We start from the raw sequence: 20,348 nt of genomic DNA, 5'->3' as shown, positions 1-20,348 counted from the left end.
TTTCTGAACCAGAGAAGCAACATCTTTCGTAGATGATTCAGTTAATGCTTCAGTTGATGTCTTTCACTTGTTTTTTACAGTTTTAGTTAATTGATTTATTATTTCAGTTCATTGGTCTATTCTTTCAGTTGGTAGGTTTATCCTTTCATTTGATGTTGTTTTTCTTTCATTTAGACATTTCTACCTTTCATTTGGTATTTTTGATTTTGTTTTTCTTTGATTTTTTGATGTTTTCTTTCAGTTGATTATTGTATTCTTTCAGTTGGTTGAACAAAAATTGAAACCAACTGGAAAAAAAATTGAAACCAACTGAACAAAAATTGAAACCAACTGAAAAGAAATTTGAAACCAACTGAAAAAAATTTGAAACCAACTGAAAAAAATTGAAACAAACTGAAAGTCGTCCGACCAAATATTATGGTCAGACGGGGCTGACCCAATACCTTCTCATTAATAAAAGGTGCTTAATGAAGGGAGGTCTTGTTGGAAATTCCAAGAAGAAATGAAATTTCTGAGCTTGAACTCCAAGATAGAAGAGGAGAAGTTTTTGAGAGGGAACTCCAGACCAGAAGAAGTTTATATTATGAATTTACAGTCAGGTTTAATCAATTCGTCTTTTTTATTTATAATTTTTTTAAAGATTTTTAAAATTAAAATTGATAAGCGATAAAAGATGTTACGCAGATTTATTAATTTTTTTTATATTTTTATCAACAAAGTGTTTTGTTTTAATTAAATGATTTCACTTTGTTAATTGATTGCATTTTCCTTTTTGATTTACTTTTTGATTATGTATTGATTGATACAATTTCTTTGTTAATTTTTTTATGTTAGATTTGAGTTTGATTTTCTTTCATCTTTTTTGGTAGAGTAGTTGATTTACTAAGGGGTAATTAAGTAAATTTATTGGGGGACGCCATAGCTCCCCTTCTCTTATATAATAGAGATAAGCTTAATCAACAAAATTAGCTAGCCCAAAATACATGTTTAATGTTCAAATTTTACCTTTGTTTATGCTCAAAAATTATAAATTATGTTTCTAAAAAAAATGAGGTACGCATTACACGCATAAATTACTTGTTATATATATGGAGGCGCATACAAAAGTGATAGGACTAGGAAATAGGGATGGGCAAGGGTCGGGTCTAGGTCGGGTCCAGCTGGACCCTAGACCCGGACCCTAATTTTTTTTGCAGACACAGACCCGGACCCTAAGGGTCTGAAAAAATTGGACCCAGACCCATAGGGTCTGGAGGGTCCAAGCCTAAATTCTTTATTTTGCCAAATTTTCAGTATTATTAAAATCAATAATCATCTGAAATTCGCATGAAACAAAACCAAAAAACCGCATGAAACAAACACAAGAATTTGCATTTAACAAACACAAACATATAAATTGAAAAAAATGAAACAAACACAAACTTCTAAACTGAAAAAAAAATGAAACAAACACAATTCACAAACATATAAACTGAAAAAAACAAAACAAAACAAACACAAACATACAAACTGAAAAAAACGAAACAAACACCACTTACATAAGAGTTCAGAATGTGTGTTGTAGTTTAGGTTATAGTCTTTTAGAAAATCAGTTTTTTTTTTAAAAAAGTTAAAATGTATATATTAAATAAGTTTAGGGGTCTAAGAGTCGGGTCTGGGTCCAAAATTTTAAGACCCGGACCCTAAAAAATTCACTTGGATCCAGACCGGGACCCGGACCCTTAGGGTCTAAAAAATTGGACCCAGACCCTTAAATTAGGGTCGGGTCCAACAGGATCCGGGTAGGGTCCTGGATCCATGCCCATCCCTACTAGGAAAAGTTAAAAAATTGCTGAAATCAGTGACACTAATATTTTTGTGCAATGCACTTCACACACTCACATCAGAGGACCGATCTCATAATAGTTTCCGAAATTAGTTTCACTGGAGGCCACAGCCACCTCATATTCTCTTTATTGCGTACGTTCTTGGGAACGTGACATTGTTAGATCATATGGTTGTCGAGAACTGTTGACAATAAATTAGACTAGGAAAATTCTTCTCTTCAAACATGTTTGCTGTGGTGTTCTAGAACATTGTGTGACAAAGTTGAGAAATTAGAATATAATCCTTCCTTTTTAAAATCACAAACTTTTATATGAGGCGGGCCACACCTTCAAGTAATGGTGTGGCCACCCTTCCCCTTTCCTCTCAACCCCCTCTCTATCTCACGCCTCCCCTCTTTCTCTTGTTCTTTTTTTTTAACTCTTTCTTTTTTCTTTCTTCTTTTTTCTTTTTTTTTTTCTCTTTGATGTGTCTATCATTTTTCCTATTTTTTTGCCTCATTTTCTCTCTCCTCTTATTTCCCCTATTTTTTTTCCTATTTTCTCTCTCCTCTTATTTCCTCTAGAATTTTACCACTAACACATTGATAAATAAGGATGTGGCCAATAATACGTCCAAGCTAGGCCGTATAATGATGCTCGTATCCCCTTTTAAAAAAATCCAAGCGTGAATCCGTTTTTGGATTACCCTACCTGAATGTACGTGTAACCCTTATCATTTGTAACCTTATTTTATGATACGAGAAACCCATTACTTCATAATAAGTAACTATTATTATTTATACCCTTATTTTATCATACAAGTAACCCATTTATTCTACAAGTATCCCTTATCTATTTTCAAATGACTCATTATATTATAAAAGTAACCTCATTAGTTAACAAATGTAACCCTAATTACATGTTTGAGTAACCTTATTTATTTGTTCGAGTAACCTCATATGTTCGCAAAAGTAGGTGCTACTTTTGTAATTATAAGGGGTTACTTTCATTGAAATTAGGGGTTACTTTTTAATTATAAGGGGTTATTTTTTAATTATAAGGGGTTACTTCTACAGTAAATAGAGGTTACTTTTTTTAATTATAAGGGGTTAGTTTTGTAATGATAAAGGGTTACTTCTACAGTGAATAGGGGTTACTTTTTGTAACTATAAGGGGGTTACTTTTTTTTTTATAAATAGGGGTTATTTTTACTATAAATAGGGGTTACTTTTACTAAAAGTATAGGTTACTTTTACTATAACTAGGAGTTACTTATACTGAAAGTATAGATTACTTTTTGTAACTGTAATGGGGTTACTTTTGCTATAACTAGGGGTTACTTTTATTATAATTAGGGGTTATTTTTTGTAATGTTAAGGAGTTACTTCTACTAAAAGTAGGTGCTACTTTTGTAATTATAAGGGGTTACTTTTATTGAAATTAGAGGTTACTTTTTAATTATAAGGGGTTACTTCTACAATAAATAGAAATTACTTTTTGTAATTATAAGGGGTTACTTTTGTAATTATAAAGGATTACTTCTACAGTGAATAAGGGTTACTTTTTGTAATTATAAGAGGTTACTATTATTGAAACTAAGGATTGCTTTTTGTCATTATAAAAAGTTACTTTTACTGAATTGGAGTTACTTTTGTAATTATAAGGAGTTACTTTTATTAATGAAAATCTCTCTTCCTCCACCACAATCTCCTCTCTCTTCATCAAATATCCTCTCTCTTCATCAAAAGAAAGAGAGCGTGAATCCTTGATGAATGAAATGGCCACAATTTAGAGTGTTACACCTAATTAACACTCACACTCTCAAACACATCTTTTTCTCTCATCTACACCTTCAACCATTTCTACATATTTTCACACTTTAATCTCTCTCCTATAAAAACCCCAATCTTCTACATTACAATTACACATTACCCACTTTCACAAACACCTGAAAGAAGAAGAGAGACAAAGCAAGGAGTTGTAAAAATGGCGGGTGAAAATGAAGTGAGCAAGAAACAGATTATCATCCTTTTCTCTCTCCTCAGCTCAATCAATTCAATCTCTTGAAACAATTACAAAATCAATTCCAGTCTCCAGATCACACATCCCCTTCAATTCTACATCCACGATCGTCGCCTCTTTTCTTCCGACACCACCACACCTCCTCCACAACCTAACAACATATTCTGGCAAAATGTGAGAGTTCATATTGGAACTCCAGATTCTATACTTTTTTGGATTTTCAAAATTATCAACTCCTGAGTCAAACTTGTTCGAACTCGGTTATGTTTGAGCTGAGTTAGGTTGAACTAACTCGGATCGTCCGAGTACGACTCGGCAAAGTAGCAAATATCGAACTCCATCTTCGTCTGGATCGCCTTCTCCAAACTTCAATCAATCCAAAAAAAAACAATTCTAATGAGAAATTAATGAAAATTACAAGGAATTGTGTTAATTATGGAGTAATTTAGTTACCAGGTGAATGATCAGGAGAGAGAAAAATGGCGGCATTAATGTTATCTCGGATGTCGTTGAAGCTATTACCACGAGATAAAATGTGATGAATTCTTTCTTTTGAACCGCCAAACCAAGCGAATTTCATAGAATTAGGAGAAGCTGCAGCGCCGCCATATTGTTAGAGGCTAAAGCTTTGGAGTGAACTTGAAATGATTGAACACGAGCTTGAGTAGAGAAATCAGACGACCAAATCATCTTATGAATTGAGACAACTTTAGAAGGAGAAGTGAGGAAGAAAATGAAGCGTGGCCACACCGTTTTGTTCCGTGTGGCGTGTTGTATAAAAAACGGACTGTTTTAAAATATAGTTACTGATTTTATTTTTTCACGGAAATTAATGTTAGTGAATCTAAGAAGGATAGTAAGATTTTTTGTTTATTAAAATAAGTGTTGTACGGGAAAAGAACTTTAGGAGGAGATAATTGAGAATAATTGGTGAAAAAACATTAATTGTAACACTTAGGTAAATTTATTTGATTTACTGCCTTACAAATCCCCTTTTCTTTTGCCTTTGGTTCATGCAATAGACAAAAAGGATTCACCAAAGATTAAATAAAGTTAGGGGAAAGAACAAGGCAAGTATAGGTGTGTGACATTTAGTTAATATTTATTTTGTTATTATTTTGTGTAATGATTCAAGTTTACATGTCATCCTTGTAAATGAGGCATTAGGAGGAAATTTCGAGAAGATAGTCTTCCAATACTTTCTATTTTCTTATTTTTTAAAATATAGAAAAGAGTATAGGTGTAATTGGTTAGTTATTTGGAATAATTGTGAACTCTAGACCAAATTAATTCAATTTAGACATTCAGTTAATTTGACTAGTCCTATATGCATGCGATACGTGCGAAAACAAACAAAAGATCAATTGCGTAATAATATATACGAAAAATTATTCATAAAGTTCATTGTATATTATTTGTTTTTGTTTTTTGAAAGTCAATAAATTAATGATGATGTAAATGGTTTGTTAATTGAGGATATAATGATAAAAGATGGTGAATTTGTATTTTATTATTTAAGGGTATAAAAGGAATTAATATTTTTGGTGTCCCCCTCTTCTTCCCTTATATAATAGAGATTTGAATTTGAGCCCAAAATATAACAGTTTGAGATTTGAATTCTATTTGAGCTATGGTATTCGGACCCAAATAACTCAAATAAAAAGCTTACTATTCATATGGGCCCAGAAAATTGGCCCAAATAACCTGTAGAGGAATTGTGATTTGATGAAGCATGTGAAGTAAGGAAGTAAGGACGAGTCCATGTAGAAATGTGGATTGCGATTTTGTGGGCCATGTTATGATTTTGATAAAATTCCTTATTTTTCTTTTATACTTGTACGGGTTCAAAATTAGGGGTATCCAATTAAACTATTACTTGGAAAAATTATTAATGAATCTATTACAAAGATCATCTAGGATCTTATGAATTGCGAACTTTAATCTCGACAACCAATGTCAATAGAATTTGGAAACAAATAGAGCCTTCGTGATCAGCTCGATGAATTTAACTAACTTCACTATGTCTAATAAATGGTAGAGTAGATTTAGGGAAGTTGAATTGTTATAATATAATGAGTTTTATGTAGAAATCAGTTCAAACCCCCCACCCCCACCCCCATCTATAAGCTTCTATTTATAAAACTATTGCACAAAGAAAGTCAACTTTATCACCAAGTTTGAAAAATAGTTATTAGGCCTGGGTGATGCTTGAAATTATTACTATTTTCATGTCAATATAACGTTCTTTTTCTTTCTTTATATCCATTATTAACATTTTCATTATTCTACTTTTAACATTATGTCTTAGGACTAATGCCACTCGAAAATGGCATCTAAACATGGGATAAAGAAAATAAAATTTGACAAGATCAATTATTATTTGTGTAATAAGTTATGAGTATAAATTAGGGACCCATAATTAGTAAACACGATCTACTATAATTTTTTGAATTAATAGATAATATGAAAAAAAGATTCACTATATCCTAAATTATATTAACCTATATATAGTATGTTAGTAGTGGAAATAAAGCAAATTGATTGGTTAAATATGAACTCTTTTTGTTCCAAAATATTAGGTGTCTAAACTTCATCATATTGAAGAAAAACAATAATTTTGAGACAAAGGAGTAAACAACATCTACAAAAAGTTTCTTCCACAATAATAACATACACGTGAAACTTCAAGCTTGTTGAAAGACAATTAAAACACATTACACACCACTAGTTTTCGTTTTCTCATGGAACTTGAAGTTGACATATTATTTTGGCATGCAACCGAACTTCCAAGTCCAACATCTCTTTCTAGCTTTGATTAATTTAAAACAAATCCAAAAATTCAATAATAAACAAATCTTTCCAAGTCTAGGAAATGGACCATTGTTATAGGTGTAACTTGTATGTGCAAGACATGAGCACATACAACAATGGTATATGAAGGAAAAATTTCCACGGAATTGTCATCTTCAAAAGTACGACCAATTCCTTTAGATAACGATGTAAGTGCTTTAATTTGGCATAGTATTTAAAGTGGACGATTATTTTTCGATGTGACCATGCAATATGATCATGAGTATATGCCATTATGCTAATATTACGTCCATTCGCACCACATGGGATGATTGGAAGCTTTCAACAACTACAACAACACTACACATGGACATGGCTAGCTTCAAACCAAAACGTTTTAGAGGTGTGGGTCAGGTCTACATTATTCTACATTACTTGATCAAATAAGCGCTTGAATTTTGTATATTTTAACTTTTACTAATTTTTAGATGTAACTGTTACACCATATAGTGTTATTGTTGGATAATATTACAGGTGTTACAACCTATAATAAATTATGTTCGTTGTAACATATTATACCCAAAATTGATAATGCAATCTGCTTTATATATGTTGAGATTAATAAATTAGAGGTGATCATGGGCCGGGCCGCGGCAAAAAAAATTGCCCATTGGCCGGGCCTAAATTCGGGCCGAATTTTTGTGCCCAAAGCCCCCTATTTCGGGCCTAAATTAGCGGGCTTTTGCGGGCCAAAAATAGGTTGGGCCAAAAAATAGACTAAAAAGTCGTTTTTGACTTGCCCAAATCCAAAAAAATTCGGACCCGACTCGATCACAGGCCGAAAAAATCTGTCCAAAACCCGGCCGGGCCGAGCCAAAATGATCAACTCAAGATTAAATTCAATTCAAACAAATACTTAGATATAGATTGTACTCCTTCATAGCTTTTGTTCTTATTTATACTAAAAGATCTTGCGTTCAAAGATTCGAAATTTTCGCCATCCTTCGAAGACTTTATATAAGAAATAATGAAGTGGTGTATAAAATTTATATATATACATATTTTAAAAAGTTAACTTTTGATTTTCTTTTACTAAATAAGCACTTAAAAATATTGATATGCCAAAAGATGTGTATATTAGAGAATAGAGATCGTGCAGAGTTATGTGTAAAGAAAAAAAAAATTAAGGAAGGAGTTAATGTGATTACAGTAGGGGAAAAAACAGAAAGGGCTGCGCAGGAAGGGCTGCGCTTTTCGTAAAAGAGCAGCCCTACTAGTAAAGGGCGCGCTTTTTTTAAAAAGCGCAACCCTACATAGCAGAAGGGCTGCGCTTTTAGGAAAAGCGCAGCCCTTCTGTAGGTAAGAAGGGCTGCGCTTTTTTAAAAAGCGCAGCCCTACTAGGTGAAGGGATACACTTTTTAAAAAAGCGCAGCCCTTCTGCTATGTAGGGCTGCGCTTTTTAAAAAAAGCGCAGCCCTTCCTGAAAAAATTTGAAATAAAAAAGTTCGCGGGCTTCAAATATTAAGCGGGATTCGTCAAATATATTATCCCTCATTATCTCTCCTCTCTCACGTCCCTCATTATTCCTTTCCTCCTCTCTCATCCTCTCTTCTCTCTCATCATCTCTCTCAAAAACTCCCATAAACATTTGCGACAAAAATCCCTGAAATGATTTGCACTAAACATGCCGACGGAGTCCGATTGCCTATTGTGATACCTTTTCGGAAGCGGAACGGGCCAACGAGTCAAACTCACCGCTATGTTGTGATGTTTAGGCTTTTTAAGCCATCCGAGTTCGTTTAAGCCTCCAAATAGGCATTTTAAGTTTTTTCCAATTTTTTTTCCCTTAAATTATGTATTAGGGTTTTGTTTTATGTATTTAAACATTATTAGGTTAATGTTTGAAGGTAGTTCTTGTATTTTCAGATCTATAATGTTCTTGTATACTTCTCTTTGTTTATTTTGATTAATGTTCTTGTATACTTCTCTTTGTTTATTTTGATTAATGTTCTTGTATACTTCTCTTTGTTTATTTTGATTAATGTTCTTGTATACTTCTCTTTGTTTTGATTAATGTTCTTGTATACTTCTCTTTGTTTTGATTAATGTTCTTGTATTTTCAGATATATAATTTCTTCTCTTCTATATATTAGTTTTTGTTCCTTTTTTTCATTTTCGTTTCATTCTTTTTTTTTTGTTTTGGGTTTAGTATTTTCATTTTCGTTTCGTTTCTCTTCTCTTCTGTTTAATTTTAGAAAATGTGAGATTATGAGTAAAAAAATGTAAAAAATTTTTTTTTTTTTATTTTTTTTGGTAGGAAGGGCTGCGCTTTTTAGGTAAAAGCGCAGCCCTTCATAGTGAAGGGCTGCGCTTTTCTAGCGCAACCCTACTTAAAATCTGAAGGGCTGCTATTGAAAGGACTGCTGTAAAAAAGCGCAGCCCTACATGCCTTTTTCAGCGCAACCCTTCTTCATTTTTCCACTAGTGTTACTTAATTAGCATATGAAGAGTGATTAGTTGAACCCTTCCTGTAACACCCCGATAATTCTCTCTTTCTAGAAAATACTTTATGATATAAAACTTAGAGAATTACCCAGGCATTATCGCCCGTGTGATAACGTTTCGGCTTACTCAGAATTTTGCAGCGGAAAACTTACTAAAACAAAACCAACTTTATTAAACTTATGAAATAAGAGTCAAACAATGTTTGAACTGAAACACACCAACTCAAAGCTAAAGTCTGAAAATATAAACTCCTAGAAACAACTTAAATACTACTATCACAAAAGCCTCTCCATTCCAGATTCCCCAATGGTATGCATCTTCGAACCTGTAATGTCAATGCTTTCTTGACTCTGCTCCCCGAAGGATCACCACAGGATCAATAGGCAAAGCCATGATCACAAACACAGACAAGCACGTAATCAGCAAAGCTGAGTACTACATATCAGATAATAATACTCCTAAACATGATACTACGACACAACTTATAGAATAAAATAATAATAACATAACAATTGCAGATAACTCTTACTGAACTAGACTATAACTTTTATTTTTTCTTTAAATGGAATAGTTATTGGGACGAGTTGACTATACTGAAATAGGAATACGGTCATGACTCCGCAAACCAGAATGACCTACGATATCGAGGAACCTTTAGACTAAAGAGGAATGGTGATCAATCCAACCTCGAAGATACATATCACGGCGGACTATGTACCCCAACCCTTAGTGTCCAACTCTAGACGTGCACCAGTCTAAAGTCTATAACCTATTCTCGTTACACTTTACGTTGAATTCATTTTATACTTGTGTTGACACCAACCAAGCACATAATACTCACAACTACTAATCACATAACATCACAAAACTCCTTTTTAATCTTAGAATTAATAAGTGTTCACAACTTAGCATCCAAGACTCTTTTAACTTCTTTTATTCTTTACTAACTTGCCTGTTGAACCTAGCCAACAGTAAACTGTACCTTTATATAGGTATAACTCAAAATTACCAAATAAGATCCTCGGTTCTTATAAGATAAATCGATAAACTCAAAGAATCCATGATTCCAATTTACTTACATTAATTCACTCACGAATTAATACCAAACTAAACTTAGTTGCTTGCATCAAACTTCCATACAAACAAGTCATACTTAAACATATTCTTAGTTTACATGTAGCATACAAGCAAATAACATGTAAAGCCATCTCAGTAAATCATATATATGAACTACAAGGTCCTATACATGATACTACAAATTAAAACATCCCTAGAGCATGTTTCTAACCATTTAGCACGTAGACTATGTACGTACCTTTATATACTAGCCTGTAGGCCACTTTTAAAACGTTAAAAGTCTCCTACGAAAGATTCTCCGCACTAAAAATTATATAAACTAAAATCAATACTCTTAATTAAAAATACAGCAACTTTAAAATATTTAAAATCCCCTTTAAATATATTCAAAAGCTTATTTTAATATCAAAACTTCAATAACTTTTAATTCCTAGCATAGTACTACCATAGTAGTAATTAAAAATCTTAAAACTCCATTAATAAAACTCTTCTAAAATTCCAGCAACTTTTAAAATCATAAAACCTTCTTTAAACGTATATAAACATGTTTAAAATCATAATCTAAATCAATCTCATAGTATCTAATATGCTACTATGGTTTTATAGTAATTTAAACTCTAAAAATCCATGCTTTAATGATTAAAACTTCAATCTAAAAATAATAACAAATCGAAAATATTAATATTATATATAATATATATGAAGTCAATATATAAGAAAGAGGAAAGAATCAAAAGAAAAGGAAGAAAAAGAGTAATATACCGAAATCGCGAGTGAAATATGGCAGCAGAATTGCGAAATTGCAGAGGCCTAATAATAGAATAAGAATCGGAATTGAGTGATTCTTGAGCCTAAACTTCAATAACTTTTCGAGATCTACAACTTTCAAGAAGGAAGTTTTGGCTAAAAATAACGGAACTATGAGAAATCTGGCCAATCAGATTCGGGTGAAAGAAAAAAACGAGTGAAGAGAGGAAAAAGAAAAGTCACGTGGAAAGAGGAGAGAGAAAATAAAGTGTAGGGCAAAATATTTGGGTTTTAGGATATTTAAATAGGCTAATCCTATTGGGCTTAGGAAAAGGAATTCAATAATTAAAATTTGATGACTAACAAGATGGGCTTGTAGGACTTTAGTCATCAAATTATCCTTTCCCTTTTTATTTCTTTTGGGCTTTCGATTCCATTAAGTTTTCTTTTCAAATATGCTTTTAATAATTAAACTCTTATTTAAAACACGCTTAATTAAATATTACAAACTTTATTAAGCTAGAAAAAATTTTTAGTTGACTTTTAAAATAGTCAACCCTTTTTAAAAGTCAAATCATTTTCCAAACTCATTTGGATTTAAATTAATACATAAATAATTAATATATTTATGAAAATCCTTTAAAAATGTGGGGGATTACAGTCTACCCCCCTTAAAAGAAGTTTCGTCCCGAAACTTAACACAAAACCCTCGTGTTTCGAAAGTTTGAACTCATCATTTCGAAAATCTTTTGAAGAAGGTAGTGCTCTCGTGCACTTTCCCATTTTTAAAACACTTGTGTTACTTATGAACACTTTTCTTATGCGGAGACTCTACTTCTTTTGCACTAACATGTGCAAATTGCCCAACATAGGCATACATATCATGAAAATTCATAAAAATAGACAAAAGCGCGAAATTTATCGCATTCTACCCCCCTTAAAGAAAACGAGTTACGCCCTCGTAACTCACCTCAAGGAATAGGTCTGGATACTTTTTCTTCATATCCTCTTCGGCTTCCCACGTTGCCTCTTCTGACTCGTGGTTAGACCAAAGAACTTTGACAATATGAACATCCTTGTTACGCGTACTACGCACTTTCCTGTCGAGAATCTTGACAGGTCTTTCCTCATAAGTGAGGCTACTATCTATCTGAATCTTCAGGCTCTAACACATGGCGCTCATCAGGGATATAGCGCTTCAATTGGGATATATGAAAACATCATGCATCTTTTCAAATCCATTGGCAATGCCAATCTATAAGCTACTTTCCCAATGCGCTCCAAAATCTCATATGGGCCTACATATTTAGCACTCAGCTTGCCCTTTTTCCCAAATCTCATAACGCCTTTGGTGGGTGATACTTTCAGGAATACTTTATCACCTACAGCGAACTCATCTTCGCGCCGTTTTAAGTCTGCATAACTCTTCTGCCTATCTTGCGCAGCTTGAATTCGAGCCTGAATCAATCTAACGTTCTTGACGGTCTCCTCAATGAATTCGTCCCCAAAACTATATTCTCACTATAGTCATTCCAGCAAATGGGACTTCTACACTTCCGTCCATATAACGCCTCAAAAGGTGCCATCTTATACTCGCATGGTAACTATTTTGTAAGAGAACTCAATCAAATCTAATTGGTCCTCCCAACTTCCTTGAAAATCTATAGCACAAGCTCGCAACATATCCTCCATAGTTTGGTTAGTCCTCTCAGTCTGACCATCGGTCGCAGGGTGAAAGGCGGTACTCATCTTTAATGTTGTCCCAAGGTTTATTGGACCTTTTCCAAAACTTAGATAGAAATCTAGAGTCACGATCCGAGAATAATGTCCTTTGGAACTCCTGCAATCTCACTACATGCTTGATATAGGTTGTAGCGAGTTGCTTCTTCTTCCATGTCTCCTTAATAGGTATGAAACAGCGGACTTGGTCAGTCTATCCACCCAAATGGTATCATTTCCACTCCTCGACTTGGGTAAGGCAGTCACAAAGTCCATAGAAATCGAATCCCACTTCCATCCAGGAACCTCTAGTGGTTGGACTTTCCCCATGGGCCTCTTATGGTCTATCTTCACTTTCTGACAGGTTAGACACTTAGACACATACTCAGCTATTTCGCTTCATGTTCGGCCACCAATATATCACCTTAAGATCCTTATACAATTGTCACCCCCAGGGTGCACAGAATACGGAGTATTATGCCCTCATCCATAAGACGTCTTTTAAGGTCATTGACTTCTGTGGTACACACCACCTCCCTTTAAACCTTAGACTCCCATCATCATGAATCTTGAAGTCTACTTCCTTACCTTGCTTCATTTTCTCTTAAATCTGTGTCCATCCCCTTGACCCTCAATGATCTCATCGAAAACTGACACTCCCAAAGAAAGATTACTAAGTCTAGCCTCACTTTCCCCAGGATTTAAAATTTCTAGGTTCAACCTTTGCATATCTCTACACAACTCCTCAGGGACTATCAAAGCACTCAAGCTATGACTCGATTTCCTACTCAAGGCGTCAGCCACCACATTGGCTTTCCCTTCATGATACTGGATATCTAGATCATAATCCTTAATCAACTCTAGCCATCTTCTTTGCCTCATATTCAAGTCTTTTTGGGTAAATATGTACTTCAACTCTTATGGTCTGTAATATCTTGCAAGTTGCCCATAAAGATAATGTCTCCAAATCTTCAATGCAAACATATGGCAGCTAACTCTAGATCATGGGTAGGGTAATTAGCCTCTAAAGGTTTCAATTGACGCGACGCATAAGCTATTACCTTACCATTCTGTTGCAACACACAACCCAAACCATTCTTTAAAGCATCACTATAGACCTCAAATCCCTCATTCCATCAGGTAGGGTTAAGACAGGTGCAGTGGTTAAACGATCCTTCAAGATCTGAAAGCTTCCTCACACTTCTCATTCCACTCAAACTTGGACTCCTTTTTCATCAAATTAGTCATAGGTCTTGCTATCTTCGAGAAATCTTCACAAATCTCCTATAATAGCCAGCTAAACCCAAGAAACTCTAATGTCAGCACACTCTTTGGAGTTGGCCACTCACTCACAGCTTGAATCTTAGCAGGATCTACGAGACTCCTTCCTTAGACACAAAATGACCCAAGAATGCTACTTTCTCCAAACGAAACTCACACTTAGAGAACTTGGCATATAATTGGTTCTTCTCAAGGTTTCCAAGATAATCCTCAAATGTTCATCATGTGGTTTCATTCCTCGAATATATCAAAATGTCATCATGAAAACCACTACGAACTTATCTAAAAACTCATGAAAGATTCTATTCATCAAATCCATAAATATAGCAGGAGCATTGGTTAACCCAAATGGCATTACAGTGAACTCGTAGTGACCATAACGCGTTCTAAAGGCAGTCTTAGGTACATCCTTATCGGCTACCCTCAATTGGTGATATCCTGAACGTAAGTCAATCTTCGAGAACACACTCGCTCCATTAAGTTGATCGAATAGGTCATCTATTCTAGGCAAAGGGTACTTGTTTTTGATGGTAACATTATTCAACTCCCTATAGTCTTACATAACTCATACTCCCATCCTTTTTCTTCACGAACAAAACAGGAGCTCCCCAAGGCGATGCACTAGGTCTGATATAACCCTTATCCAAAAGTTCTTGCAATTGCGTCTTTAACTCACTCATCTCAGGAGGTGCCATTCTATAAGGTGCCTTAGATATAGGTGCAGTTCCAGGAACTAAGTCTATGGTAAACTCAACAGCTCTTGCAGGCGGCATACCTGAAATTTCACTCGGAAATACGTCCATAAACTCATTCACTATGGAACATCCTCAAGTTTTAACTCAGCTTCTTACTCACATCTTGCACACTACAGAAAAAACTCACACCCCTTTCTTCAATTCTGCACTTGATAGCAGAGATCACTCCAAATTCTTTGGTTTCCCAAATCGTCTATATGAGGTCAATTTTCCCAAGGGTTTCTCAACACTACCTTTTGAACTTCACAATCAATCTGGCCTTGTAATGACTCAACCAGTTCATCCCAAGAATCACATAGGTCTCCCAAATTAAATTCTATTAAGTCAGACGGAAATACAAAGTCTCCTATCTTTAAAGGCAATTTCTAAACAACTCGGTATACCTTATGATTTCTCCAATAGGTATGCTAATAGGCAAGTCAATCACTTCAAAATCTACTAAACCCAATTGAATTTCCTCAATCAAACTTGCTCAAATCATGAGCCTTTAACTCCTCAGTGGCTATACTACTAAGTGCAAATCTAGACAACGCTATGAACTTGCTATAATACTTAGAGATAGTCATACTTCTCATCCTAAGGTTTATAAACTCTAGGTTTCCTCATAAAAGCAGGGTAAAACTTTTCTCTTAAAGCAGCAATAAAGGATTCCCAAATAAATCTTTCATAATACTGAGTCTAGTCTCATTCTCTTTCTACTATAAGTCAGTCTCATCTTTCAGATACAGTATAACTTGACCTACTTTCACACTCTCAGGACAGTTCACAGCCCCAAAAATCTTTTCAAACGCCCTAATCCGACTCTCTAAGAGGATAGGGTCAGCTTACCCCTTAAGGTACGACGTTTAATCTTAGCTAGTCTTTCAACATGTCCCACAGAATCGGGACACTCAACTTTTTCGAGTCAAATTCTTTGCCAAAGGCGAATAGCAGAAGCTAAGGCATCATTACTGTTTGACACTCTACTTCGCGACTGAAACATAACTCTACTTTAGGTTCCAGCATAACTTACATGTCCATCTAATAAGGCAAATTTGATTTGATCATTAAAGATCGCATCAACAAACAATTTCCTAAGTTCAACATGAAATGTTCTCTAATAATCACATAATCGTTCATGTAAAATATATTCACATCAACGTGCAAGTAGAAACAAGCAAGCAAGAATATAATCACATGATGAAAAGAATATAATAAAAAAAAATATTCCCATCACGTGCCCAGAATAAATTCTTACTCACTCATTAAAAAATAATAATTTTTCCTCAATCGATAATAAGAATATTTCCCAATCCAAAATAACCAACTTATTCCTCAATAATATAAAGAATACTAATAAGAAATTTAAACCATTATAGCTTGACTACTTTCCAACAACTAATCTTAAAGCATAAATAAATACTCTATAGAGTTACATATCATTCTCATCCTTATTTCCTTTATAGAGTAAACATTTCATCTCCAAAGTCTCCAAAGTCTTCACTATAATAATATATAATAATAATAATAATAATAATATATAACTGAGTTAGATCAGTAGATCTTCAAATACTTTTGGATTGATGTCCATTTCATCCATCTCTAAAAACCACATCGCTCAGATAAAGTCTCCAAATAACATTGTAGATGTCCTTTCAAGTTTGCACTCTAGTACAATCAAACTCTTCATATATCATAACAGGATGCCTACTTTTAACACATACATAATGCATAATGCTCTCTAAGCTATGTAACTATAACTTCAAGGCTCATAACATCGAACATTCTCATCATCACTCAATATAGTTGGGTTATGATAGCTTCCTACTCTATTAACTTTGCCTGACAATTCTATTAACTTGTCTGGCAGACATGGTTAGGGATCTACAACAAATAAACCTATAATGGTTTAGCACTCTCTCTAACGTGTTCCCACAAATAACAAGGGTAAACAAAAACAAAGGTTGTAAAATATAACACCTTAGCAGGCAAGAAGGTATAACAGTTAGCAGGGAAGAAAAACATTCATGCATCATAGCAGGGAAGAAAAATAATAATGCACTTATTTGCAGGGAAGAAATAATGATGATGCTGAACTAACTTTCAATGCAGCATATAATTTTCTATCCTATATGCCCTTCTTATACTACCCATTCTCACAATGCAATACTATACCTTAAAGGCATGAAAATAATGCAGACACTTTTTATAAATAACATTACTTTTGTGCCTAAAATAATTTTTCGAAAAAAAATTTGGACTCCAAGGTTACTCGAAAAAAAATTTCACTCGAAAATTTATTTATTTTTTTTTTCGGACTAAGCACGTTTTTTTTTTTTTTTTTTTTTCGGACTCCTCAAACTTTCGAAAAATACAATTTCCGAAACCCAATTTCCGAAAAATTTCGGTTCTTAAAAAAAAAATTTTGATCCTCAAAATATTTTGTGTCTAACTTTTCGAAATGAAAACGTAGGAGCATACTAAGGTTTCCTTCAAATAACCCATAAGGTAGGTAACTTAAGAAGCTAAAGTCACTTAATAAGCTAGTTAGTTAGTTAGGCGCCTATAAGTCTTAAACTAACCTAAAGCTCCCAGATACCACTTTGTAACACCCCGATAATTCTCTCTTTCTAGAAAATACTTTATGATATAAAACTTAGAGAATTACCCAGGCATTATCGCCCGTGTGATAACGTTTCGGCTTACTCAGAATTTTGCAGCGGAAAACTTACTAAAACAAAACCAACTTTATTAAACTTATGAAATAAGAGTCAAACAATGTTTGAACTGAAACACACCAACTCAAAGCTAAAGTCTAAAATATAAACTCCTAGAAACAACTTAAATACTACTATCACAAAGCCTCTCCATTCCAGATTCCCCAATGGTATGCATCTTCGAACCTGTAATGTCAATGCTTTCTTGACTCTGCTCCCCCGAAGGATCACCACAGGATCAATAGGCAAAGCCATGATCACAAACACAGACAAGCACGTAATCAGCAAAGCTGAGTACTACATATCAGATAATAATACTCCTAAACATGATACTACACACACTTATAGAATAAAATAATAATAACATAACAATTGCAGATAACTCTTACTGAACTAGACTATAACTTTTATTTTTTCTTTAAATGGAATAGTTATTGGGACGAGTTGACTATACTGAAATAGGAATACGGTCATGACTCCGCAAACCAGAATGACCTACGATATCGAGGAACCTTTAGACTAAAGAGGAATGGTGATCAATCCAACCTCGAAGATACATATCACGGCGGACTATGTACCCAACCCTTAGTGTCCAACTCTAGACGTGCACCAGTCTAAAGTCTATAACCTATTCTCGTTTCACTTTACGTTGAATTCATTTTATACTTGTGTTGACACCAACCAAGCAATAATACTCACAACTACTAATCACATAACATCACAAAACTCCTTTTTAATCTTAGAATTAATAAGTGTTCACAACTTAGCATCAAGACTCTTTTAACTTCTTTTATTCTTTACTAACTTGCCTGTTGAACCTAGCCAACAGTAAACTGTACCTTTATATAGGTATAACTCAAATTACCAAATAAGATCCTCGGTTCTTATAAGATAAATATAAACTCAAAGAATCCATGATTCCAATTTACTTACATTAATTCACTCACGAATTAATACCAAACTAAACTTATGCTTTGATCACTTCATACAAACAAGTCATACTTAAACATATTCTTAGTTTACATGTAGCATACAAGCAAATAACATGTAAAGCCATCTCAGTAAATCATATATATGAACTACAAGGTCCTATACATGATACTAAAATTAAAAACATCCCTAGAGCATGTTTCTAACCATTTAGCACGTAGACTATGTACGTACCTTTATATACTAGCCTGTAGGCCACTTTTAAAACGTTAAAAGTCTCCTACGAAAGATTCTCCGCCTAAAAATTAATATAAACTAAAATCAATACTCTTAATTAAAAATACAGCAACTTTAAAATATTTAAAATCCCCTTTAAATATATTCAAAAGCTTATTTTAATATCAAAACTTCAATAACATTTTCTAGTCTAGAGTATTACATATAAGTAAATTAAAATCTTATATAATAAAACTCTTTCTAAAATTCCAGCAACTTTTAAAATCATAAAACCTTCTTTAAACGTATATAAACATGTTTAAAATCATAATCTAAATCAATCTCATAGTATCTAATATGCTACTATGGTTTTATAGTAATTAAACTCTAAAAATCCATGCTTTAATGATTAAAACTTCAATCTAAAAATAATAACAAATCGAAAATATTAATATTCAATATATAATATATATGAAGTCAATATATAAGAAAACGAGGAAAAGAATCAAAAGAAAAAGGAAGAAAAAGAGTAATATACCGAAATCGCGAGGGAAATATGGCAGCAGAATTGCGAAACTTGCAGAGGCCATAACTATAGAATAAGAATCGAATTGAGATTGCGAGTATATATTAATAACTTTCGAGATCTACAACTTTCAAGAAGGAAGTTTTGGCTAAAAATAAACGGAACTATGAGAAATATGGCCAATCAGATTCGGGTGAGAGAAAAAAACGAGTGAAGAGAGAAAAGAAAAGTCACGTGGAAAGAGGAGAGAGAAAATAAAGTGTAGGGCAAAATATTTGGGTTTTAGGATATTTAAATAGGCTAATCCTATTGGGCTTAGGAAAAGGAATTCAATAATTAAAACTTTTGATGACTAACAAGATGGGCTTGTTAGGACTTTAGTCATCAAATTATCCTTTCCCTTTTTATTTCTTTTGGGCTTTCGATTCCATTAAGTTTTCTTTTCAAATATGCTTTTAATAATTGAACTCTTATTTAAAACACGCTTAATCAAAATATTACAAACTTTATTAAGCTAAGAAAAATATTTTTAGTTGACTTTTAAAATAGTCAACCCCTTTTTAAAAGTCAAATCATTTTCCAAACCCATTTGGATTTAAATATAATTGCATAAATAACTTAATATATTTATGAAAATCCTTTAAAAATGTGGGGGATTACACTTCCAAAGGGAGCTAATCTATCTATCTCTATTATTAAGACAAGGGAGGAGGTATGGTGTCCTCTTTTGAAGTGACTAGAATACCCTTTAATAATATAAAACAATATTTTTCTTTTTATAAAAAATTGAAAAATGAGAAATCAATGAAACTTGCCATATGAGTAGGTCAAAAATAGAATATAAAATCAATTAGAATCTTCAACCAAAAAAAGTTTGCAATATATCGTGATAACAAAATATTTCATATTTACAAAGTTCAAACAATATAGTTTATTAACATTTATAATTGTTAAAGAACTATATTAAAGTCGCGAAAAGAAATTATTATATCATCTACCAAATTTTTCGGTGACGGTATTGAACAATAAAAAATCATTCACCTTTAATTTAAAAAGATAATAACATCTACAAAAGAACCTCAATAATTTATATCACTACCAAAATAATTTTAGATAAAAAACATGTCCATTTGTATATACCTACCTAAGATTATCACGCACGCATCGCGTGCATATGCAACTAGTATAAATACATTCAAAGGTATTCCATATAAAAGAGAAATGTACCACATGGGCCATGGCACTCTACTCAAGCTTTGATATATGTTTGTGATTTCAT

The 20,348-nt window shown here is 33.3% G+C and overlaps 2 long non-coding RNA genes across 2 annotated transcripts; both read right to left on the bottom strand.

The window, feature by feature from the left end:
• Positions 1 to 3,570: 3,570 nt before the first annotated feature.
• Positions 3,571 to 4,572, bottom strand: LOC125495232 (uncharacterized). The gene is made up of 2 exons (XR_007271910.1): positions 4,281 to 4,572; positions 3,571 to 4,193 (listed from the first exon to the last, which is right to left on the bottom strand). It is a non-coding gene; the product is annotated as an uncharacterized LOC125495232 (long non-coding RNA).
• Positions 4,573 to 9,270: 4,698 nt separating this feature from the next.
• Positions 9,271 to 10,501, bottom strand: LOC130590626 (uncharacterized). The gene is made up of 2 exons (XR_008968469.1): positions 10,438 to 10,501; positions 9,271 to 9,472 (listed from the first exon to the last, which is right to left on the bottom strand). It is a non-coding gene; the product is annotated as an uncharacterized LOC130590626 (long non-coding RNA).
• Positions 10,502 to 20,348: the final 9,847 nt, after the last annotated feature.

Source organism: Beta vulgaris, chromosome 2 (assembly GCF_026745355.1).
Source record: "Beta vulgaris subsp. vulgaris cultivar EL10 chromosome 2, EL10.2, whole genome shotgun sequence".
Taxonomy (NCBI): Eukaryota; Viridiplantae; Streptophyta; class Magnoliopsida; order Caryophyllales; family Amaranthaceae; genus Beta; species Beta vulgaris.
The sequence above is the reverse complement of the archived record's forward strand: the minus strand, read 5'-3'. Positions and strand labels throughout refer to the sequence as shown.